At 40.4% G+C, this 27,233-nt stretch overlaps 1 protein-coding gene across 4 annotated transcripts in view; it reads left to right on the forward strand.

The window, feature by feature from the left end:
- Positions 1-27,233, forward strand: part of nrxn2b (neurexin 2b) — a 714,140-nt gene that overhangs the window by 420,366 nt on the left and 266,541 nt on the right. The window lies entirely within an intron of this gene.

The following is a 27,233-nucleotide window of genomic DNA, read 5'->3' on the forward strand; positions in this document are numbered from 1 at the left end:
AAGAGTGGTGCAGGTGGATAGCTTGTGCTAGGGTGCTAAGTTAAAACTCCACAGGCAACTTTGCAGGTCTGTTGTTGAAGAGTCCATTTTTAAGGTTTTAGGGAATACATTACTCATTGGTGAGTCAGCTTTTTGTCACTGAAGCACTAATTTACAGCTCTTTAGTAGACCATTTGTGTGAATCTTCAGGATCTCAATTAGTAGAAATGGGATGCTCTACTCTGCTACAGTCTTAATCTGTCATTGAAGCTGATAAGATGTTTGCATTTTTACATACACAAATACACAACCTTATGCAATTTTGAACAGCATCACATTAGATCTACGGGAACACATTTTTCCTCACGGATGTTTAGCCTAATTGCTTGAATTGCAAATGCTTGTGTCCATTAACAGTAAAACTTGTTAACATATTCCTACTAAGAATTAAAATGTTGACACTTCAACAGGGCCACACGGATTGCACTTCACATAGCGTTCACTCCTCTTCTAATATTCTATTACTCACATGTTATTCCAAGTAATACTTTAGATTGTACAACTCAGACTTCACCATGAGATTGGTTCTTTGGCTACTGAGGCACTGCTTAACACATGCTGTGAGGAGAAACAGTGATTTAAGTCCTGTGTCTCTACCATGTGGTCACCTGCTGGGTGGCTGGCTGCAAGGGAGAACATGGAGGAAGGTATGGAGAGGGGGTACAACAGGTTTCTTGTAAGCGTGTTTATTTTATTAGTTTTAAGTGTTGCTTTCCTCAGTTGGCAGTATGTATTTGTTGTAATATGATTGTGGTTAATGATTTTACTGAGGGCCCAGTGTTGAAGCTACAGTGTACATATCTATATAGAAATTGCTTAGGTGTGAACTATCTGCAGTCAAAAGACTTCATCTTTAGCATAATGTTCATTGAACATCAAAAATGACCTCTTTGAAAGAAAACATTCTGAATTATTGTCAGGGAACGGTTAATGCACTGCAAAGGATATACAACTAAAAGAAATCTTTTGGTGAGGTTTGATCAACTCAACTGTACTAGTATGTAGTATATTGTACTGTGTTAAATTCAACAGATGAAACAGCATTGGGAACTTTCTTACCCAGTAGCAGAAATGTTCACCTGTTCGGCATAAAAGATCAAAAATACAGTAATAAAAGATTTGTTGAGACTGATACTTGCAGTGTTTAATAATTGTGTTGGTTGCAGACCTCCACAACTACCAGCTTGGTAGAGCTTATGTACAATTAGCATTCAGCACTCCTGACAGGCTTGATTTAAACAGGGGCAGAGGCAGGGTGACAGGCTAATAGACTTGTTTGCATAAGTCTTTGTTTGCTTATTAAGTGGTGGGTGCCGAGTTAAGCTGTATCACCCTCTTCTCATTTTCTATTTTTTCAAACCACCCTATGTTTCATTTGTGATAGAGTTTATCTCTGATTGTTGTGTGTTGTTGCCCTTGTTATGTTGTCTGTGATGTTAACTAGACACAATATGACTAGGCATGACAGCAAGGGGCTGATTAGTGAGGTGCTCTTTTGGCTCTTGGAAGATTCAAGCAAGTAGAAGGTGATAATAACTGCTCTTTCGGCATGACAGCCATGCCGAGATAAGCAGAGAGACCCATTGCTCCTTGAGAGAGGAAAGCAAATGATGAGAGGAGAGAGGTGCTGATTCCTGCATTTGAGTTGTTGCCTGTGGGGAGCGTTAGTGGCTTTACCGTGCTGGTTTCAAAGATGACAGGTGTGTGACACCAGGAAGAATACTAACATGTGTTCCGTGGAAAGACCTAGGAGGTGTGTGTGTATATGCTTGGGAGTTTTGTGTGAGTGTGTGGAGTGGAAGAAAGGACGTCACCAGCAGCCTGATCAAAGATTGCAATGTATAATTGCAGGCAACAGAAGAAGCATTGTATGTAGAGCAACTATCAGCCTCTAACAGTGGAGTCTAAAATGTAACTATATGACCAATATGATCTTAATGAAGTTCATTAATCTAGCATGGAAGTCATATAACAGCTTGATGGGCACATTTTTTAACACCACATGTGGTGTTACTATAAGTCATTGGCTGCTGGCTAAAGTCCACTTCTCCTGTCTTTTGTCTTCTTGCAAGTTATTACAACTTTCTTGATGAGAGGTTGTCATACTCCATCTGAAATGGATCTTTGACTGATGAACCAGCACCAGCTTACTGATGGTGTTGTATATCGTACAGGTTGTAAAGCCATCAAAGATGGATTTGTGGTTTTAGGCAATATATATAAAAACAATATTTTTTTTCAAAAAGTGAATTTCAGTATTCAATAGTCAAAATCGGAAGATAAAGTTTGATGTAAAGTAATTGAAGAAGTGTTTTTTAAAAAAATGTGTTTGACAAAATGCTGGCTGAATGCTACACAATGATTGTGTCATAGTGTACATACTTATTTTACCAACAGTATGCCAGCCTCTTTCAAAGTGTGCATGCATTGCTATTCAATAGCTGGTTTCTATTGCAGCACATCCTTTTCTTTCCTGACAGCAGCTGCACATCTTCAGACTTGGCCTTCTGTCTTCATTTCTGCCAGCTTGGAAAAACATATTTCATCTCTTGACCTTGAGAGCCTGCCCCGGTTGAACTTTTGCCTTGTTCCCGTTATAGTCTTCTCTTTCGTCTCTTTGCGTTTCCTCGTCATATACACTCCTTGAAACTTTTTCTGGGCTTACCCAATAACTTAATCAACATTTTTCTGAACAACCTTCAAGGATTTTTTCTTGGAATTGTCTGCTCTGAAAACCAAGGTAGGACTCATTACATGTGGTAGCATTTTTAATTTGTGTACAAAACTGATGTTATAGGTCTGGAAATCTCGCATCGTTTTTGTTTTTTGCAATGGACACAGAGGACTTGCAGTGTTACTCACAGCCCTATAAACAGGGTTCCCTTCCACAGTAAAATATCTTTCCCCTTTAATCTACCATGTGCCCCAGATTTTTCAACATATCTGAAATGGATGGCTTTGAAAGGTTTAAATTCCTTGTAGAATTTTCAGTGTATTTTTTTTTTTTTTGTAGCCATAGAGATCATATACAGGAGCTTGTGTCCTACTTGCCTGTCTCTGCCTGCATAACAAGAATGAGACCGGGATAAACAGGTGAATGGGATGCATCTCTTTGTAGTTTTATAAACATGTTATCAAAAGAAGGGACAGAAATTGGGCCAGTAGAATGAATCACAAAGAACCAGCCTGCCATGTGATCACACTCTTTATCTGTCACTTTGCCACCACACTGTGAGAAATACAGTGCATACATACAACACACACACACAATCACACAGACCTTCTACGTGACAGGCCAGGCACACAGTAGTTGCCTCCTGTCTGCACATCTTCAAACCGTGCAGCCAAATGTAAACACAAGGACTCACCAGCAGTATCTTGTATCAAATGTATCTGTCTTCCAAAACAGCCTCTTCTCTTCAGTTCTCATTAACAGTTGAAACATCTGGTGTATTTGCTATAACACTGAAAAACACATCACATTCTGTTGGAGCTGGAGGTTGTTGCACATACTGTAGAAGCGTGTGCATGCACACAGATGCATTTATAGAACAACAAATAGAAAAAAGGCTGTCTTGTACCCCTCTTCCACACACACACGCGCACACACACACACACCACAGAGCATTTGTTATTCAGCAGCAGCCTGCAGTGATTGACTGGTCTATTTGTCTCTGCGTAGCGTATAAGTGGGCCACTTGGTATTCTGCCTTATTCATCTGGAACCAACTCAGACAGAGATGCTGTGTAAGTGCGTGCGGTACGAGGGGCTTTGTTTCTCTCTCACTTCTTTCTCATTCTCTGTTTATGTGAGTGAGAGAGCGACCACAAGAAAACAAGATGGAGAGGGGAGACGCTGGGAGGAGTAGGCTGTGTCTGTGCAATAATTTGTTTAACTGTATGTATTCATTGGGCGTTCCCACAACACGTGCATGTGTACAATGAATCCAGCTGCCGGTGCATAGTGCTGTCTGTCATACTAATTGAGTGCAGAGTGCCAGTGTGTTTGCAGCACTGCTGATTTCAATCTGCCTCCTCTCCCAATCCTTGATCTCTATTTCGTCTTTGTCTGTCACCATTCCCAGGCTCTCAGAAATAAGAAAAAAAAAAAAAAAGGAGCAGGAGGTTGTTGCACATACTGTAGACCAGAATTGTACCCTATACACATACTTTCTTTCAAGTTACCATTACCATTATATACCATTTATATATTCAAAACTAAAATTACTGTATATAGGTCTAAACAAAATATTAGTTTTTATTTTACTCAATACTCCAATGATGCCTCTCAATTTGAGAAAAATTGTTTCAGATCTTTTGTATCAGCTTATAAAAAATCAGCATCATTAGTAACAGTTGGCCGACAGTTGGCGCATTTTGAAAGAATGCTACTGTGCCTGGAGTTCAGGCCTAAAGTCCTGACAATTTTGAAACCACTATATACCTTAATCTTGAACCTTTATTTTGGATCAAAAGGTACAAATGTGGTCTCATAAGGGTCCAATATGTGGCTATTATGGTACATCTGTGAAAATGAACTTTTCAGTAGGAAAATTGACCTCTATTTTTGAGTACACTGTAGCTCTTCATTACTTGAGTCCTTTATTTATGCCTTATGAGGGCCATAACACCAGGTGAATTGATTTCAACAATTCTCAGGGACTAAGTGCAGCTCACTAAGTGTTGTACTCCTTGCTTTTGCTATCCTACTGTTAATGCTTGATAAGCTTGATAGGTTTCAACAGGTATTGGTCACGCCTAGTCCCTCTTGCAATCTCTCCTCACCAAACTTTAATGAAACTTGATCACTGAAATGCATTCACTCTCATCCTCTCTAGTGACTCAACAGGTGATCATTTGCTTGACACATCGCTTGAAATGCAGAAAAAGCAAAAAAAAAAAAAAAGCAGAGAAAAGAAAATCAAAGATGGCCACTCGTCTCTAGAGCAAAATAGCCTGAATCCAGCCTCACTGTGTTTGTAATGCACTTGATTTAGACTTAACATCGATTGTAAGGCCACTTGTTGTGATGAAGGTCACACTGGCTTCAACATGGACTCAGTGCTCAACACAGCATGGATCAGGACAGACTTAAGGGGAGGCTTTAGCCCTCTCAGATTCTCATCACCAGCTCAAAACACTCAGCCCAAACTCAGGAGGAATGAGTAAGTAGAGCTGCAAACCTCTCAGAGAGGAAAAAATTCCCTTCAACCCCCCCCCTCCCCTGATTCAATGAGGGAAATCAACTGTTTTAACTCAAGAAGCTGTCTGGGAGAAAGACAAGCATGGTCGTGCATGGAAGGTGTCTGACTTGCTTTTTTGGCTTATACTCTCTCTAATTCTTGATTCTAATTTTTGTTGATTATTGTTATTCACTCCTCCCACCTCTTCTGTGGCTCCCATCTTCTCTTCGCACTGTTTGCCAGCCGGCCCCAAAGAGCTGCTGTCCGGACCTAGCAATTAACCGCCACCTCATTAGGCCAGCAACGCAGTGTGAATCCTGAATAATTACTTGGCTTGCTTTTTTCATGCCCATAAATACACACACACACACACACAAAAAGCACCCTCTCTACTTCTCAGTTGTGGGCTGCTCCAGAAATGAGATGGAAAGAGACTGGGGAGGTTGCAGCTATCTTCCCATTTGCAGACGCTGTGAGTGAGAGCATGGGCAAAGAAATGAAAGGATGAATAGAAAGCAGTGGAAAGAAAAGAGCGAGAGTGAGGAATGAAATAGGGTTTGGGCATGCAAAGGCAATTTTGGCTCCCCCAAAAGAGGGCAGCGTTAAGCCCATTGGACTTTAGAAGTCACCATGTCAAGAGCTTGAAGGGGATTGGTTGAGGGTGGATGGTCACATTCTGTGGCCAGCAGTGCTGAGGGCGGTAGGTGAAAGTAATAGCTTGGCTTAAGATATGGCTTAGTTGGGAATAGTGCTTTTACTGTAGTAGTTTATTGGCTTGAACACTTGTACTAATTGAAATTTTTCATCGATGTGCCATTTTTCAAGACATACAATACATGTGAGGTTATATGGTAAAACAAGGTGAAGATATCTCACCCACAATAACAGTGATAGTGTTGACTTGGATTACAGGTATTTCATTCTGGTGTCAAGTGTCTATTTGTGAGTCTGGAGTCAGGTAGCTTTGGCAGGTAAGCCAGACGTCTGTGTCTTACTTTGGGGTAAAAATACCAAAAGAAACTTTTCTCCTGATGAGTTTTTGTTTTGTGTTGAACCAGTGCAGAGTCTCCACTCCTTGCTTGGTTTTAATTAAAGATTGGATGAGCTTTTAAACCACAATGTACATTAAAGGACACTTAATAGGGCTTTGTAATTGCTTCGAGACCACTCCAGCCACTTGCAAACATTATCAAAAGCCTTTCACTATACTCTGGAACAAGAACAATAGAGGTGGGGGGGATTTTTGTGCATGTCCATGTGGATTTGAGACAGAGAATCAAAATATAAAAAAGGGTGAAAACAGGGGAAAGCAATTATTTCTCACAGGCAGTCAGTTTAAACTTTTCTTATTAGTCAATTCCTTTGTTGACGCTTTGTAAATAGCAGCATCGCACATCTGACTAGTGTCAATATTCTGGACCTGATTGAATTCAGTGGTGCAAATGCACTTGCAAATACCACACACACCTTCTGCAATCAAACTGATGTAAACAAGACTACGAGAGATCTACTTTGTGCGTGATATGTATGTATGTGTGTGTGTGATGCATTTGAATACTACTACAGTGTTAGCATGACACAGATGGCAGTCACGGTTAGGTGCTAAAAGGCTCTCCAGCTCATATTTTAGCTATTTTCAGTCATTTTTCAGAATTGTTCTGACTCATGATCAAATGGGATGGATATGTTAACCTATGAAGAGCATTACCTTTCCCCCAAACCATTTACTATCCATACCTCTGATTATACCAAAAAGTGCAATTCACACATATATGTAGTAAACATCCATGTTATGGTTATTAGAACATAATGTAGTGTATTCTGTTTCCTCTTTGAATATCAAGTGTTGTTTTCTTCTGAGACTGTCCTCACCAGAAAACAACAGCACCTGTTGTTTCTTCAAATCTTCAATTTTACTTTTCCAGACAAGAGACCTCTTGTGGTCACATAAGTAATGACTGCTCTCCTCCAGAGGCAAAAGCAGAAGTGGTGTTATGTTCTTCTGGAGGCCAAGATGGATAACTGTGTGTACAAAGAGTCTGACTTTGACACAAGACAGTAGTTCTCATCTTTTGACATTTCTTTTAATCATGTTCATGATTTTTCTCTAATAGAGAAGAGGCTCGTCTTTAGAAGAAGGCATGAATGACAGCAGCAGTACAAGCAGAAGCAGTGTTTATCATTGGCAGTACTGAGCACCTGAAATAATAGCCGGTGCTTTAGGGATGACTGCACTCCCAGAATACATTAAATTTCGGACGACACTGTCCACACATTGGATTTGGTGGGTGGAAATAGTGCTGTGTCAGACAGTCAAATTCCTTCATATTGTCTCTCTCTTGTGCTTGATCGCCCTCCCCCAGACACACGCTTACGCAAATGCACACATGCACACGCCTGCAAACACACAAAAAACTCTTCTGAGAATGTCAATGTTTCCTTAGGGCATCAGCACGGAGCGAGACCTTTACTCAAGTTGACATGGTAGATGATCAGGACTGACACATACACACATGCACGCCCACGTGCACAGATACAAACACACACTTTCCTTGTATTTATCCCTGTGGGGGTTGAGCTGTCGGTTAGTTGAGCTGACAGTTTCCTCTTCACCTTGTCTTCACTCTCCATCCTGTCCTCTACCTTCCTGCCTTTTATTCCCTGTTCACGTCCCATTACTCTCTTTTCCACTGCTGCTCCCTGTAAGCTGAGGGAATCCCATGTTGCTGTGCAGCAAGCCTCCTACTCATAGACAGAGTTGATCCATATTTAACATAATTGTTAGTCTCACACTGGTGGTATTGTGTGCTCTAGTGTCTCTCACATCAAAGATCACAATTCTTCTTTCGCATGGATGATCTTATGGTAATCAAAAAATGTGTTCTCAGGAAAAACATTGTCTTTTAGCCCTTCGCCTCCTCTCCCATTGGCTAATTATGGAAATCCCAGCCTCATTTGCAGAAAGAAGAACAGCGACATCTTCTTGCCTTGCGCTATAAAGCAACATGTGGATGGTTAGGAGGCTCTGTTGAGGCGGTGGCACCTGACCGTCTTGCTTTTCTCTTTTGTCTTTTGGGTTTATGATAATTACATCTCCAAATGATAGCAGTAGCGATAACACATGCTAACACTCTAAACTTAGAGAACCATAACAAAAGTCAGATTAGAACAGATTAGATCATGCACATAAAAGAATAGGTGATTCCTAACTAGATAATACACACATACACACTTTTTTACATGCTTCATTATACACATCATCCCCACATTGTTTGAGATACTGATGATAAAGCATTTGAAATCACCAATTATAATTCAGAAAAAAAAAAATCTTTTCAACTTTTCTTTAGATTTCGGAAAGAAAAAGAAAAATCCAAACATATCCAATGAACTGATCAATCGGAGGAAGCTAATGAATGAGTTACTTGTTGAAAGATGTCATCTACCGGCAGTGCATGTCCATGAACTGTAAACAGTGTCCTTGAGCAAGAGTGCTCTATTCGCACACTCTCTGGAACTCTAAATTGATTGTGTGTTAGGTAGAAGGTTAAAATAACTTGTGAAAACACATGAACTTCATCTGAGGCCAATATTTTACTCTTCAGACATATTTCCCTTTATCTCTTTAAAGAGGGAGATCAACAGCATGGATCATTACTGCAATGGACTAGTAGCAACACTTCCCATGAACTCTAGCAGTAGTTAATCGGTGACAGGTTAGACTGACAGAACCCTTTCACAGAGAATCACATAAAAGCACTGGGTTGGCACATACAATACAATATGATACACATTTTATGTGGTAAATTCCTTATTCCCCAATTTTCTATGTAATGAAATATTCATTCCATGTCTAATGTTAATTAAAAATGGTCCATTTCCCATATAACTTTAGTGATCGTTCTTTTTAAATAGTAATATGTTTTAAAACAGCAGAGTTTATGTCCACCACCAGTGTTTTCTTGTTTATACGTGTGTTTTTTTCTTCTGGGTGTGCATGTATAAATGTGCCTGTATGAGTGTAAAATGTGTGCTTTTATTCATAGAAGACATATAACCTTTATTTAAGTCAGGAGCCTCAGGATACTGAATCACTGCAGAAATACTCAGACCTGAACATTGTCTGTTATATGTTGTGCTCTGCAGGACTAAAACTACCCTCACATCTTCACCTCTGTCCCTAGACCAGTAATGGAATTTTCCAAGCGGAAACGCAGTGGCCATTTTAAAGCCGGCCTGAATCAGGTGGCTAGTGATGTGATAAATGATGGCGGCCAAAGAGGGCGATAAATCAGGAATATCCTTCACTCCCCTTCCCTAAAGAATTAATATACATTGTGATACTTTTCACTGCATAGATTCAAGTTGTGACATTTTAATAGATTTTTTCCCCCTCTCGCTTATCCCCAAGCCACTTTTGTTAAAGCCCTGTGCAGACTTTTGTATCATCTTGTGGATATTACATTGTGTCCAGAGAGGAATCTTACTGATAATTTGTCTCACAAGGAGTAAAGTCTTTTTTTATTTACTGCTGTGATAGAACTGCATTATAAAACCTGAGCTTTAGTGTATGTGTATTGTTGGCTTTTGATTAAGACTTTTTGGCACACTTAATTTAAAGAAGATGTGAGCTTGTATGTCCCTGGGTGTGTTAGATGCAGTTATTATACTGGGATGTGCTATGTCTCTGGTTTCTGTACTCCGATTGATGACATGGGGATAGGCTGAGTGTAGATGAGAACAACCTAGAGAAAGAGCATAAGAAGATGTAGACAGAGAGAGAGTGAAAGAGAGAGAGAGAGATGGCACTCTTTTCAAAGCCCCCTTGCCTTAGCTGTCTAGGGAAAGTTTGACTTTCACAGTTGGAATGTATAATCAAGTCAGCCTTCTCTCTTCCTTTTAAAACAACTCCTATCACTGTCTAACACAAGAGGTTTGCTTTTTTTTTTTCATTTTATTTCAGTTTACAGCTATATGTTTTGAAGTTTTGGTGCTTATAAGCATTGATTCTGACTTTATAAGGCGCAATTAATAACACAACAAATCTAGATCAATTATTTACTCATGCGTGACCCCCCACTGCTGCATCATTTCAAACATAGATCAATGCATTCATTTTCCCCTTGATTCTTCACAGTCCTCTTTTTTTTTGCCATAAGGGACACTATGAAAGTACAAATCTTCTATTTTTCATTCACCACCTGCACCGCAGTATTCCTAATTTTTATACTCTTTATTCATATCATCCATATACTCAGCTCAAAAGCAATTGAATAGTTACAGAATAATTTTTCAGTTACTGAAAGGTGGACATCCGTCAGATTGGAAAGAAAAAAGTAAAATTACTTAACATACATACAGATAAGAATAAACAGGCAAGTGGATATAATTCATTGCACATTGCTTTAACATAGTTGAACAGTTTCATCCATCATTTTTCACACAAAGAAATGGTACCTTGTTTTGAAGACTGAGGAAAAAACATCATTGGTCTTAAAGCAGCATATATTGGTGCTCAGTGCCAAAGCTGGAGGTAGTGTTGGCGTTGCAGGGGCATTGGAGTATTGAATGGGCACACAGAATCTTTAAGTTGAGCTTCGGACAGTTCATTTGCATCCTGTCTACTAGCATAAACATCGGTTTCCTTTAGTTATGATGGCAGTCTTCGTCTAACCTTATTCTAGTGTTTCAGTTGCCTCACTTTATCCATAGATTAATCCAATCAGAAAAGTCTGAAATGTCTTGCTGAATGCACTCATTTAAAAAAGGCTGTTTTTTATGTGTTTTTCAAATATCTTTAGTATGAGGAATGAAGGAATATCCTCTATACTGAGCTGTTGGTTGAACATAATTAAGCTTTGAAATGAGGGATGACTATCCTGAATGAGTTTTACATTTAATGTAACTGCAATGCTGCATAACAGTTGTTTTCCAAGCTATAATATGCATCATTTCACCTTGAGGCAGAATGGTGGCTTGTTTGTCCTATGACTCAGTTTTCAAGTTCCTACCTGAACCTTATTCATCTCGATTAGCTGTCTATCTTTACTAAAATGGATTCTATAAAGCCACATCAGGCACTGAAGAAAACTGAATGCAGTGCTGATATTCATCGTGTTTTTATGTATGTCGTCTACATGTGTGGCTGTGCTCTTGTTGCTCATGCTTTTCTCCTCTCTCGTTGTTGCCATGACTTCCTGGCTTTGGAGCCAGTAGCTTTATCTTGATAGCTGCTACCAGCGCACTGCAGGCCAGAAGATGATTACATGCTCTTGAAAAAGAGATATTTGAATGATGACAGGGGTCACAGGCAGACACAGACTGATGATATTTTATTCTACTGATATTTTCATGCCAAAAATGAATATAGGTGCTTCAATCCCAATACTTCACACATTCTTAAGTGTGTATGGTATCACTCACAAAATAACTATGGCTATTTGAACTCCAGTTTGCTTCCTTGTTTGCCTACTTTCATTCACACAATCTTGTTTTTTTTACTTAGTTTCCTGATAATGTTTGTCAGAGTTACATTTTCCACGTTTTCCAGGGAATATTTGTGTGCAGATTTGATAAGTGAACTTACATTACTTTGCAGACACATACTGAGGTAGGAGTAAGTAATATTTAATTTGTATGACTAGGATAATGTTCTGTAAGACTTGTGGATCACATTTTAGGACATTGCTATCTTATACAGATCAAATATTCCATTTGCTTGATGTGTTTAAAATGAGAACATCTCTGCTATCCTTCTTCTTGCTGCTTCAATTTAATTACAATCATTTGGAAACTGCTCTAGAATTTTGTATCCTTAAACTTTAGCATAAATAGGACTCTATCTTTTGCTTTCTCTCACACACATCCCTCACAGTACATCTAAGGAGGGCCAGGGATCGATTGAGGCCAGGCATATGAGCATAACAAAGTAAACAAGTGTCCTTGAGCAGAGCAGAAACCACATTAATAACCCCCAGTGACAGCCTACTTTTCTCTGAATGCCATTCTGACTGTAGCTGAAAATGCTTTCTGTAAAATTGATAATACATACATTCAGCAAATTTGTTATCCGGCACTCATCAGAGAATCAAGAGGAATTTCAATTGTGTTTTGGATGCTGTGGAAGATGGAACTGTAGCATCCTACTTGTCTCCATGAATCATCCTGGACGTGTCATCAGCAGACATTGGATGTCTTTTCATTGCTATGCTAATGATACCCAGCTGTACATCAAAACTGCCCAATGCCCTTCTGCAGCCATGTCACGCCTCAGCGCCTGTCTTAAAGAGATAAAGGCCTGGATGTTAAACAGCAGCAAAACTAAAGCTCTCCTTATTGGCACTCCACACCAGATTCAGTCATCCCCCATGCCTCATCTTGCCTTTGACGGCCAAGACATCCCCCTTTCCTCTTCAGTCACTAATCTGGGTGTTAGCTTTGACCCTCAGCTGAATTTTGATGACCATATAAGACATCTATGCAAAACCTCTTTTTTATCATCTCAAAAACATCTCTAAACTCTGCCCCTATCTAACCCTGTCAGATGCAGAGAAACTTGTCCATGCCTTTACATTCTCAAGATTGGACTACTACAATGTGCTCTTCACAGGGATCCCTCGCAGGAGCAACTAGAAGCTCCAGTACATTCAGAACAGCACTGCCAGAATCCTGATGAGAGTGTGAAAACACAAACATATAACTCCAATTGTGTTTTCATTGCACTGGCTCCCTGTCTCCTTCAGGGTTGACTGCAAAGTCCTGCTACTCACATACAAACCCATCAACGGACATGCACCTCTCTACCCACAGGAACTGATCATACCACAAACCTCTGGTCCAGAAGTACTAAGCTCCGCACCATCAGGGATCAAACCGTCTGCTCTGCTGCACCACACTTGTGGAACAGCCTTCCTAACCATCCGAGGGCAGCACAGACCCTAGACTCTTTTAAAAAAGACCTAAAAACATTTCTATTTAGGAAGTCTTTTTCATCTTAATTCTTATTACTATTTTTTATATTGTGTTTTCTATGTTATTAATACTGTAGCAGTTTGACTTTCACAATGAATGAAAAGTGTGGTACAAATTAAATGTATTATTATTTATTATCTTGCTGCTGAATACCTGGCTCTGCATCCTCTCTGTCTAACAGATCACTGACTACAGATGTTTCTATTTTGTGTTTTCCAACAGTGTTTTCTTGCCTGACCAGCCAGAAATAAGGCAGAACCTCTTCCCCACTCCCTTGTTTCCATCCCTGTGCTTGGCACATCCTGTATTATTCATGGCAAGACTGTTCTTTGTAAATAGAGTAACCCAGGCCGCCCAGCCAGGTGACGTTTATCGGTGGGAACCATAGACAGGCCTGACAAAACATCCCTACTGTAAGAGCTTTTAAAAGCAAAGGTGTGAGGGAAATGTGCAGAAATTGACACTGTGAAACAAAATGCTGTGTCAACATTAAGGCTCCAACAGTCCCACACACTCGCATAGACGCTCACGCAACCAGTAGCCTTAGCCGACTCTGGCTTACCAAACAAGACTGGAAAGCACATTTACCCCTACCCCTTCAAATGGTAGAAAAATGTGCTTCCAGCAGCAATGCTGTTGAATAATTTATTTGCATTGTGGTTCTCCATGTGTATGGGGCTTTGTTGTCCTAATTCCTTCCATTCACTCAGGATTACATAGAGAACTTATTAGTGTCTTGAAATTTAGGTGAGCCATGTTCATGGCTAGTGTTTAAAGTTGAATTTTCTTTTTTTCCCTTGGGACTAGTAAGGCAAAAATATACAATGGGACTTGTTTTAGGTTGCAGTAATTGTGTAATTTTTGGGCCATGCTAGCGACATGCCTCTAGGGATGGGTCAGACTGTAATATGTCAACATCTATAGGATCTATTGTCATGAAATTTTGCACAGACATCCATGGTCCACACAGGATGAATCCTACTGACTTCAGTGATGCTCTGACTTTTCATTTAGTCCCACCGTGAGGTTGACATTTTTGGTTTTACTGAAATATATCAACAACTATTGGACGGATCGGTACAAAATTTGGCACCGACATTCATAGTTCCCAGATGATGAATCCTACTCACTTTGGTGATCCTCTAGCGTCACCCTGATGTTCACATTTGTAATTTTGGTTAACCCTTCTCAACAACTGTTGGCTAGATTGCCATGAAATTTTATACAGTCCTTCATGTCTCCCTCAGGATGAACCTTAACTTTTCATCTAACGTTTCTCATATCTATCATCTAAACTAGAGGGTATGACAGGACAATGATCCTACCCCATCCCTGATTAAAACAAATTAGGTATGGGTGGAATCCTCTGATAAATTAAATGAATTTCTCTCAGGCAAGTATTAACACATCATAAATGTTTATCCAGAACTGCTCATGTTAGTTGGTAAGTGTTATTATTTAACATGATGGTCTCTTGTGAAGCTGTAGAGGATTGTTACAGTAGGTCATCAACATCAGTGGTTCTTCCATCATGCTATCTGCAGTTGTTGTCTCAAGCCTCTCTGTCCCCTTGCAACAGAGAGATGGCTTCCTCTGATCTGAAACCCCTGCGAGCTTGTCCTTCACCTTTCTACTCCATGAATGAACAGGCTGGACAATAACTGTCCACCTACCTAGAGGGGAAATGAATTGAAAATCACATGCAGTTCTGAGATTAGCCCGAGGGCCGTTTAAATCTCACTGAAATGCTGTGAAAGAAGAAAGAGAGGAGTTTGAATTGTTTTTTTTTTTCACTCTCGCTCTCCTCTTTTATACCCCCCCCCCACTACCATTCCACAACCCACATACACTACCACCACCCCCCATGGTTCCTACAGTTAAATTTAGCTGTCCTAATTCCTATTGTCACCTCTCCATTCTCTGCCAATAGCTCTTTCTTTGCCTTCCTCCCCCCAACCATGCTTCTGTTGTTATTCATTTCAATTTGGCATTGGCATAAATGTTACATTACCTGCGTAGCCAGTGTGTTGTGTTTGTGTTAGTTACTTTTCCTCATTAATAAAGGACCTGAGTTGCTGCATATTAAGCTCTCACATTCAGTTTCTCTAGTGTATCAGTAGATCATACATTTTATGCAAAATATAAAAATTAGATAGCAGTTTAGTTCATTGTAATTTATAATTACATTAGATCAAGAAATCCATCTTCTCTTCACCATCATACTGGAAAGTAATGGTTGGCAATTTCACTCCCCCTGCTCTTAGTAATACTTGCAGTTGCTTGGGGAGCATTTCGTTTAATTTTTCCATGTATTCTTTATGGAAAATAATAAAATATTGCTGTTACTCAATAAGAAATATCCTTCTCCTTTCCTTCAATGATTTTGTGTTTTATGGTGAGCTTGACTTTCCAATAGATGGCTTACAGACTCCTAAATTGGCCCATCTTTGCTACTTGCCACAGATGGAGCATGCATGAGTAGTCTGCATACAGGCATTAAGTGTGTTTCGATCTAAAAGCCCATCAGCGTGACTCTCCCCAGTGTGCAAATGTGCACACAAGCTGACGTCCAAACCCTTTGCACACACTCACAAAGACACGTACACACAGCCCTAATAAATATTGCCTCCCTATTTTGTGTCATTCTACTCCCTGGAGAGAAGCCCATATCGACAGGCAGCACAGCTTTGCGTGATCAATAGTCTCTTTCTCTACCTCTCTCTTTCTGTCTCTGTCTCTTGCTCCCCACACGACTTACCCATATCTCAGCTCCCTGTTCTCCCTCTGATGTTCTAGCTGAATTACTTCTCATCTTAAGCATTTAGCCAGAAAACCACAAAAGCTCTGATCAGTCTCATTTGGTTTCATTTTCGATCAATTACCCAGTATTCTACATGTTGGAAGAAAGTGTGAAGGCAGGCTTTCTGTATTGGATTGTGTATTACAGAAATCTCCATGGGAAGGTGCACGGTGCCTCAACCCTGATTTGCACAGCCAGCTACCGTCAGCACCACTATAATGTGTTGCTGTGAAAAGGCCAAAGGGTCACATGAAACCATTTAAGTCCAGCTAGATTGAATACAGCTACAGTGCTCTGCAGCTTGCACTCTGATGAATAGTGTATAAAACCTAAAGCCCTTTACACACACTCACTTGTATGCACACATGCATACTGGCAGAGTAGATGGCTCTCTTTGCTTCATACATATTCACAAATGACTTGTTTGTCTTATCTCATGATTCATATTGCCCCCAGAATTGAAATGTCATGTTGATTCAGTGTAATACATATATAACCGCTGAATTGACTCATTTTTATAACCATTCATAATGAGATCATAATTACTACTACTACTCCTGCTAATTTTCTAATAATATATAACAGAAGCAACAAAAATAAAATGTTTCTCATTTGAGTGGACATCAGAATATCAGTAAAATTGATCCACTTTAAAATTCAACAGAAAAAAGTTCCCCCAATCACTTCTGAAATGAAAGGAAAACACATTAGAATTTTATTTGCCAATCGTGCGTCGTCCTTCTCTGTGAATCCCCAAATTTATTGGCTTTTCATGTGTTATGGACTCTCTATCAACAGCCAGTGTAGTATTGATCAATTCTACAATAAAGACATAATGAAACATGGCTGCATTCACTATGTCTGAGGTGGATGCAAGTCATGGCCAATGTGAGCTTTTTAATTAAAGGCCAACATCAGCAAAGCAATTTAATGGCCTAAATTTGAATGTAGTACATGAAGAAAGGAGGGATGAGAGAGGGAGGTGGAGGAAGTGCAGGCCTGCAGGTCCCCCCCCTGAGGGCCCAGCCACAGCTTTGTGTAAATACATGGCAGCAGTACACAGCAGACAGAGGAGTCTCTTGCTCTGAAGCAAAAAATCTGGTTATTTTAGGAGCTTAAACAGCAGGAATGCCTTCTCCTCCTACACGTGTCTACCTTTTGAAGTCACAACGCTTTAAGGAATTGTCTGGACCAGTTTAAAATTTGTTAGTTGTGTGATTTGCAAGTTAGACTGCATTTGAATTAGCTTAGACTGAAGATCCACAGGCTAAAAACAGTCTTATAACTTTGCCTGTGTGTGTTTTGTGGAGATAATTTCTAATATACAGTATAAGGGATGAAGGGAAGGAATGCAGAAGGTAAAAGAGGGAAAGATTTTGACAGAAAGAGAAAGTAAACTGTGACTCCATGTATAGTTTGAGTATATCACTCCCCACCCACACTCATCATTGGTGGCATTTGGGGCTGTCAAGGACCAAAAAAGGGTGGAAAAAATCCTAACTTTTGATCCCTGCAGTGATAAAATATTGAAGCAGTTTTCAGCTCACAGTGCAGTCACCGCTCTTCAAATATTCTGCTTCAAGATAAAAGGCTGACCCCCGTACTGCCGCTATACTTCACCTCACCCCTTCTCATCAATTACTCTCCCTTTGTCTTACTTGTTCTCTCTGTCTTTTGCTCACCTTGTCTCATAGTTGTTCTTGTCCCAGCTCACTTATTTCCCTGTCTATGTTAGAAAGAGGGAAAGGAAGTGTCTGTATGGGTGTATGAATGACAGCAAAATAAGCAGTGATAGTGCTGTTGGAAATCAAACGGATGATTTGTTTCATGCAGGCCTGCCTGTAAGCTGACACATGTTCATTTATGACCCTGTTCACACTGAGTGCTTAAAGTGGAAATAGACAATCTTCCGAGAAAATGAAGGCTCAATTTACAGCACAAAGGAACGTCAACCATTGCGCAACCAGAAGAGGAAGAGGATAGTGCTTTTGTTTTCCCCAGAAGCTATTGATAGCTATATATCATAATAATTTGTTAGGTGGCCAACCTCTTTCTATTGTCTTATTGGTATATGATAAATGTGGAATATTGCACAGGCAAATCTGATGACACACTACTTATATCTGTGTACGCTACGTTTTAGTTGCATTGAGTATACTACCTGAATAAACTTGTATTTTGATTTGATTTGACCAGAGGGCTTTCTTCCTGTTAGTTAAAGAGTTGTCTGTTTCTACTTTAAATGTGTCTTGGCATGCGTGTCATTGGCTCAAGATAAACATGTGGTTCCACCCCAAACACTTTACAGACACACAAAGCCACATTCAGGGGAGTTGATGAACCACACACTGCTTGTACTGTAGTGTTAATGAAAATGTGTCTTACCACATTAAAGGTTTGCCCAGTCATCTGTGTGTATAGCACAACAAACCTCCCACAAACAGTTGGATACTGGTAGCTAGCTGATCCCAGCAATTCTAACAGGGTTTTAATGAGGGTTTTGGATCTAAAGCCAGTCTCAGACATGCTCTTCATTCTGTAAATGTGAGCTTGAAAGCTAAATCTAATCACACTGGAGATGCCAATGTCGGGTGTGAACTATAATCTACTTCAGATGAATGTTGACACAGTCTGGATATGTCCAGATACATTATAGGTGTGAATCGGACTAGAAGGTAGAGCCTCAACTTTTGAGAGAGTAGAAGAAAGAGGCTCTTTTGTTGTGTGTGTGTGTGTGTGCTTCAGTCTGTGGCCAGGACTGTGTCATTCTTGCAAATATCATGTGTATTTATGTGAGTTGGAATATCCAGCACCGGTACCAGTATTCTCAATTCCCCTCATGCCTATGCCTCTGTTCTCCTCTATCTGACTCTCAATCTCTCTGTCTCTCCCTCTCTCTCCATCCTCTTCCTCCCATGTGGCAGTGATTCATCACAGCAGTGAAACTGTGAACACAGGGAGATAAGCCAGTCAGTAGCGTATGGTAACTACAGCTGGCACATTTAAAAAAAAAAAAAAAAAACAGATGAAGAGGGAGGTAGAAGATGACGTTGGAGAAAGGGAATTTTATTTTCCAATATTTTAGGTTCATGTGACATGTTAATTAGGTGGCCAGGAAAGGTCCTTTCTTAGACTGAGACTTCTTTCCTTGGCATTGCTGTACTGCAATTGCATGTTACATATTGGTATTGGCAGATATATCAGCCAGATGGATTTATCAGTTGGGATTTACTAAGACATAAGGAAGACCACAGTGGAACTGTTATAGTCTTAGCTGTACTATCCAGGTTATGTAATAAATTGTCACGATTAACATGAATTTGGTGATGATATGCCATATAGCTTTATCTCTTTCAAAAGAAATATGCAAATAAGGTGTCAGATATGATTTCTGTTTGTTCAGACTTCTTCATAGTCGCCATCATTAAAAGGATTGCTGAAAACTCTAGATGTTTGCCGTTCTCATGGGATTATGGTTTTTATTTCTGATGGCATGCAGCCATTATCTCCCTCACTCCACAGGAAGCAATGAGATGTGACAGTCTATTGTATGGCTGCTATTAGAAACAGCATAACAATAAGATGTCATGCTTACTTTCATAATTAAATTGAATGATTTCTTTCAATTAACTATAGCTATTGTATTTTTTGATTTCTATAGAAAAATGATAGAAATGTAAAAATGAAGACAAACCTCCCTGCAGAACAGCAGCACCATACTTTTGTCCCCTTTGAGACGGGAATATTGCACATACACCTAGAATATGTGCAATTACTGAATAATTATAACTCACTACCTTTTAAAGTAAATATATTATTTATATATTCAAATAATTGAAAGTCACCTTTAGAAATTAAATTAAATAATACAGAAAATAAATAGCATTTAAATCATCAAAGCCACAACATGAACTAAAAAGAAGTACAATACATTGTCATTGCAAGACAAAGGGATGGAGTGTATAATTTATTTAATGGGTTTTAGAAACAATAGCAGGGTAGGATAAAAGACCACCATGAGTAGAAGAGTGAGAGAAGAGGTAGAAGAGATCCATACTGTAGAAGGAGGAGGAGATCGCTCCTCCGCTTCCTGTCGTCTCCAGAGAATGAACTAGCAGAGCAGCGGGAAGACAGAACACGAATGTGAATGTGCAGAGCACACACTCACACACATATCCAGCATGTTCAGAGTGCTACTAGATAACAAGCAGATCAAGCTTTAAAACCTTCTCCAACCTTTTTCCTGATTCATTCCCCTGATTCCCCCCCTCCCTCTTCTTTCCCCATCTTCCATTTCTCCATATCTCTGTCCTTTATCCTTACTTTAACCTTACTTTTTTACACACACATGCTTTTTGTTTTATCTCCTGTGGCCTAGCTTCCTCATTCCCTCCCCTTGAATGACTCATTTCCATCTTTATTACTTTCTTCTTACATTCCTCTTTCCATCCATCCTCTTCTTCCTCCCCATGTCCCATGTTGTTTCCATACTTTATTCTTTGTCTTTTCTTATACCTCTCTTCCCTGTCTACCCTCCCGGACTTACTGTCTTTGTGTTTTCTTCATTCTTCTCTTCTTATATTCCTCATCCTCCGCCCTTAATCTCATTTCTTCATTCCCTCTTTCTCTCTCCTGTTTCCCTTTATCTACAGCTCCTTCCCTTGCTCTCCTCCATCCTTTCCCTTGTGCTGTTCCTACATTTATACCATACAACAGCTACAACCTCTCTAACAGAGCCCACTCTTAAGCCTTTCTAATTTAACAGTGCACTACAGCTGGGGCCCCCAGGGGCCCTAAGGACTGTCAAGTTTTTTAGGTGGAAAAGAGGGAAAAACAGTAGGGGAGTTCTCAAGGGAGCAATTTCAAATGGGGACAAGGAAGTAGAAGAGGGGGAGATAGAAAGTCAGAAAACTTAAGGTCATCTGTGCATCACTTCACTAAATATTGCCAGTCAGATCTGTGTGTGTGTGTGTGTGTGTGTGTGTGTGTGTGTGTGTGTGTGTGTGTGTGTATTGGAGGAAGTTAAAAGTCAGTGTGGGAAAGGTGAGAAAAGAGAGCAGGTGATTTGAGTTTAAGATGCAGTCTGTATGCTCAGCTCTGAGAAATCACTCAAGCTTTGAACCCAGTCTTTACCCTAGTTTCATGCATAAAGTAGTTCTGTGTGTGTGTGTGAGTGAGTAAGATAGAGAGAGAATGTGTGTGTGTGTGTGTGTGTGCCACAGAGAATTTCAGACAGAGCAGGGAAGAAAGAAGTGTGGAGAGAGCGAGATAAGTTATGCTGATCTCTGTATGTGCACGCGCCTACGTGTGCAGAGCAAGTGAAGAGAGCAAGGCACTCAGTCTGGCATTAATGAGTGACACACTCCTTAGCTGGGCTCTAGTGGAATCCACTTCACTGTGCTCATCTTCACATCACTTTTACTTTCTTTATGTCTGGTAATCAGTGATCTGTCATTGCCGTGACTTTTGTCTGTATTTTGTCTTTGTCTACATGTTAGGTGATAACCTTACTCTCTCCTGTCTTATCTTTTTTGGGAACTAAGATATCAAGCCTTGTTTTTAAAATGACACCTCTACAGTTTTATGATTATGTAATTGGTTTTGAAAAGGTTTCATTCGAGGAGACAGTCAGTTATAGCATTTGGTCACCAGGGAACAAAGCAGCAAATGCTGATTGTGCTTTGATTTGCTCCATAAAAAAATATGACTTATTGGCTTTTCCTTCTGACACCGAATGTTCTTTTTCTTCCTTTCACTCCTTTCACAACCAGTATTCTGAGGATTGAAGGTTCATAGGGCATTTGCAATAAGATATTAAAGACATGTAGGAACAGTTTTGGATGCTACTTGAAGGCATTCTTGAGAAAGTAGTTATTTTTGTTCGGTACATGCACATGTGTACAACATTTACACTCAGAAGAAGCAAAATGATGACATTTGATTCAGAATAAGGTTTCTCTTTTTTCCCCTTTTTTCTAAATTATGATGTTCAATCTTCAATTCATCAGACAGGATGAGTCCTGTGTTCTTCAGATGCACAGGGTTCTGACCCCAGGTCAAATCACACTAAATTAAGTTCACCTTTTCATCTCACCAATATCATTGACCCCCTGACAACCCCACTCACTCAAAATGTATGTTAGTTATTTTGGTAACTGATCTGTTCCCCTCCTTCTAGCATATTCTTCTGTTGTGCCTAAACCCTTATAACAGTTCCTACGAGGCATTATTTGTGCATTATAATCAGCCCTAGAGGCAATTAAGTGGCAGCAGGATGCCAAGGCCTGCCCAGCAAACAGGTAGTAAATTATTAATAATAGGCTTAAATGAGACTGTTAGTCATTGGCTGAAAAGCGGAGGTCCGTGTGTGTTTGTATGTGTGCTGGCTTGCTTTTGTGCATTCAGTCACTGTGGGGATAATTATTTAAAAGGAAAGAAAATGGAGAAACAAAGAGAAAATGGCTCTAGAAATAGAGAGGGATGAGGGTGTAGGGAAGGAAATTGGGATGTAGACAGCATGTGGAGAGGATGAATTGCATAATTAAAAAAAAGTAGCCAGTGCATAATGATTGCACAGATCCTGGGATAGGATGGTAGAGGAATGGCCTGGGAGTGCAGCTGTCCCCAGGCCTGAGTGAGAGATAGCAGGGGCAGGGGGCAGGGATAATACGCTTCTACAAATGGAAACTGCTGCTCATTTAACAAAGTTATCTGTTTCATTTTGATGGAAACATGCAAGAGCACGCATATCCGTGCATTGACAAACAGAAAGGCAAATGCATATATTGGCATGGTGCCACGCAAACATACTGCCGATACGTTGACACACACACACACACACACACACACACACACACACACACACACACACACACTTGCAAACATGATCAGTATTCTCATCCTACAAGAGGCATGAAAACCCACATGCACAGATATGGACACAAACAGAGACCTTTAATTTGTGGATCCTGCATCCCGTGAAAAATGTTGGCCTGCTGTTCTTCCATTTTCTGTCACTTCCATTTTTGGTAACACATGCTGTTGAGGAAGCCAAAAAAAAATAGTGTGTGCCCCTGGGGAAGGAAAGTGAAAGTAGAGAGAGACAGGGGTCTCCTGTTCAGCTGAGTCAATTTGGCTGCTGGTCCCCTGTCAGTGTGTTTGAAGTGTATTTGTTTGACCTGTAGACCTACAAAACTAACATCCACGCATGAGTTTAGATTTACCTTGCTGGCAATTGTAAGCAAATGGGTAGAGAGTAAGAGAAGGGCAAAGAGAGTTGAAATGTTTTTCATGAAAAACTTTCTCATCCAACAGTCAATATTAAAACCAGTTAATGAAAGAGTTGGTATTTTAAAACATGTTTTTTTTCTGTGGAATGCTGATGTTTGAAACTGTGTAGGTTCATTTTCAAGAACTGCAATTTGATCTGAAGCTGGTATCATTTTCAAATGGCCACACATGGAGAACTTTAGGCAAGGTTTCATTATGTCCTGATCTAAAAATAGAATCAAGTCAGCACAAAATCTAAATATATCTGAGGATACAATTTAGATGCCACTCCTTTATGAGAAAATCATTTTTATTCCCTCCTAAAGGTGCTATTGATGTCTTCCAATAATGTGCCATAGCCATGGTTGAGTTTTTGCTTTCATATCTAACGCACAATGTACTGCACATTCTAGTTTTAATGAAAAGCAGATTGGATTCAGCTTAAACTGATTATAGCTCACACTTTTAAGTGCACCTCTAAACACCTCCCTGTAGACACCTAACAGAACCTGCAGGACATCATAGATCAGTTTATTTCTTGGAGTCAACAACAACACTGTTTTAAGTTAATATTTTCTTCATGGAAAACTAAGCACACTGAGCCCAAGGATATCAGCAAGGTAGTATGGATTCAATGATAATCATTTATTTTTTAAAACATTATAATTTTGTATAAACCCCAGCACTTGCTCAAATATTGTACATTTAATAATTACATGAGTATACGCATTCTCAAACACACTTAGCAGTATCAGCATTCTCACTTATATATATTTCTATCCACCTTCCTCCACCCTGCTGTGCAGAGAGAGGTTGCACGGATAGAACTTTGTCTTACATCAAAATGTCATCGGCTCCAGCTGCAGCAAGGTTTTTTGAGACTCTGTTTTGTCAGATGCAAGATAGTGTGTTGTTTTTACACCTTATACCTCTCAGTTTAAGTCGGTCAAGTTTGCCGACTCCCGCAGGTACCACTGAGTGGGAAATGTCGAGTGACAACGTCAAAGACTTCAAAGGAGAGTGCGTGGTGAAAATGTGCTTGAATGCAGAGGGAGCGCAAAACTGTGTACAGAGGGACACGTACTCATGAATGCATAAACAAACACAGGCTCACTTAGACCTACAAGTGTAGAGACATACTCACACACTGTCCCACATGCGCACGCGCACTCTCTCAAACACACACTCCTGTGTCCTCTGACTCACTCTTTCAGCTTGTCTTTGTTGAATTTATCAACATAATCCCTCTGTCTTTGCTTGTTCAATAGAGAAATGGGGAAAAAAAAAAATAAGCCAGATAGGGTGAGGAGGGGGTTTGAGGGAGGGGGGTGGCAATGAGAGAGACACACCCGCAAAGTAGTGGGAAAGAGGCAGGACATTAAAATGCATGGATGCCCTTGCCAGTTCTGATAAAGCTCACAATACACCGGCATCAAATCTCATCAAATAGTTATCACTGCAGACAGTATATAGCAGGAAGAGGTTCTTAGCATTTTATCCACAAGTCCTGTCCACGGAGCTACATGAGCATATGAGAGAGAATGTGTGTGTGTGTCAGTTTGTGTGGACCTGACCTTCCTGCAGGCCAGCCCATGTCCTTGTGTTCAGTGCTGTCACCTTTTGACCAGCACTAATAGCATAAAGCACTGCCTCTGACATTGGACACACATCTGGATTGTCCACTCTAATGCAGAAACCCTCAAGGTCAATCCCAAACACCTTGACCTCATTCTTCTTCTCTTTGATCACCCGCCTTATGATTTTACTGTATTCCCTCTTTCTCTCTCTCTCTCTCTTTCACCACTTCCACCTCTACTCTCTTTCTCTAAGCCTCATTCCCTGCTGTACACTACCTGTCTGGAATCCTAAAGGGACTGTACAGGAGTGTCACCTCTCCACAACACAAACACATTTACCGATGAACTGTGGACACCCTCCTCTGCTCTTGATGAACTTGGCCCGCAGGGATGTGCTGTATGTGTGTGCGTGTGTGTGAGAGAGAGGAGGTGGAGGTTGGAGGTGTTAGAGGAGGGTGGGGGGGAAGAGGAAATGGGCTGTCAATACATGCCCTGGGCCGAGAAAATGTCAAAGACAGACATGGCGGATGGATTGAGAGACACTGGGTGTTCTGTTCACGGTGTTATGCCTTGAAGATCGATCAAGAATAGCCCATGGTCATCGCTGCTTCAAAGTTAAAGTGCTGCATGTAAAAAATGCAACCTGCTGTGGAAGCCGATGTTTGCGATGCAGAGCTGAGAGTGTGCATACTGAGAACATGTATGTAGACATGTGCAAACTGTAAATGAGAGCTACTGTACCAGGATCCGCAAGTGTCAATACTTGCCTGAGGTGGTAACAATCTTTATTGACGTCAAGATTAATTTAATATTCTGATCTTGCAAAGACACGATTCATTTGTACTGTATGATGGTGAAAGAAAAGTCAATAGCAAATTGAAATTGACACCTCCAGCAATGCTGTGTTTCCCTATCTCCATACTGGCAAATCTTTGAAATTTGACTGTTTCTGTAAGGTTAGTTAGTGAGAGAGGGACAAATGCTGCACCCACCACACATGCCATAATACTGTCATGTATTGAACAAAGTTTTGTGTACGCAGGTATAATCATGTGGTAAAGCACAGAATTCGGACACCAGCAGTAAGATATTGACATTTAAGTTGGTAAATAAGACAAATAACTAGCTAGCTAACTGCAACAGGTTTTTGCCCTTTCACAATGGCACCCAAGCAGTCCTAAAGCGGGGGCCAGGTTCAGCTGAGCACAAATACCAGAGCAAGTGGCAGGGGAAATAAGGGGGTTGAAATGTCTCTGCGCTCTTTGCCTTTTTCCTCTCTGATGATTGATGGTGGACATTGTTCAGTGGCTTTTAGTCACAGTCTTGTAATTGCTTTTTGATATTGTTACAAATGAGAAATTACTCTGTCCCATTACCAGCACAGGAGATAAACAATAGGGTGGCTTCGGCGGAGTAAGGGCGATAAGACGATGTTTACAAAGAGAAGCACTAACGCTCACATTCCATTTATTTGAACGGAGCTACATTACACACAGAGGAAGAGGAGCAGTTGAGAGCACTGGGAGAGTGAGCGACCTTAGGATGTAAATTATTGAGAAATGTCTGTGCTTTATCATTATACAAAACTACACTGGCAGACAAGGCTATTTAATAAAACTAACTTCACTTTTCACAACACTGATTATTTATAAAAGATATATCATGACGAGAAGACAAATAGAGCATTAGTCTGCCACCTCAAAAATCAAATGGTGTCTTCAATGCTGAAGAACACTATATTTTTAAGTGTAATAACAATCCCCATGGTCAACAGGATTTAAGTGGACCAAATTGATTGAAGAGCGTGGTGAAAGAGGATGAAGGAGAGTTTACTGCATGTGTGTGCAGCCCATCCAGCCCCCATGGAGGCAGCATCAAGGAGTTATATTAATGGTCCCTGTCTCTTCACGTCAGGCCTTGTGTAAGTAATGTCCTGGAACGTCACTTACTGTTCCTTCCCTGCCCCCTAACAAGGCACCTTCCAGCACCCTTCTCACCCCACCCCCCCCTTTAACATACTGCACCCCCACCCACCTCCCGACAACGGGGGAATCAATGCTAATCACCCATCACTTATCTGATCCATCACCCGGTCACGGTGTGCCATGCTGATGGTTGACAGATGAGATGGAGGTTGTGTGTGTGTGTGTGTGTGTACGGTCAGGTGGTGGGTGTTTGATTAGTTCTCAGTTTGAGAAGATGAAAATCTAATGCTCCAAGGACTACAGACTGTTATCCCTATTATCACAAGTGTGGACACGATCCTGTTGACACTGGTGACATTTCCCATATATCACTAACACAGAGTGCATGACCCTGTGTAAAATACATCATGCGTATTAAGATGTGTGACGAAAATAGCCTGTTGGTTGGTTGTCGACTGCCTCACTTGAA

Source organism: Thunnus albacares, chromosome 22 (genome assembly GCF_914725855.1).
Source record: "Thunnus albacares chromosome 22, fThuAlb1.1, whole genome shotgun sequence".
NCBI lineage: Eukaryota > Metazoa > Chordata > Actinopteri > Scombriformes > Scombridae > Thunnus > Thunnus albacares.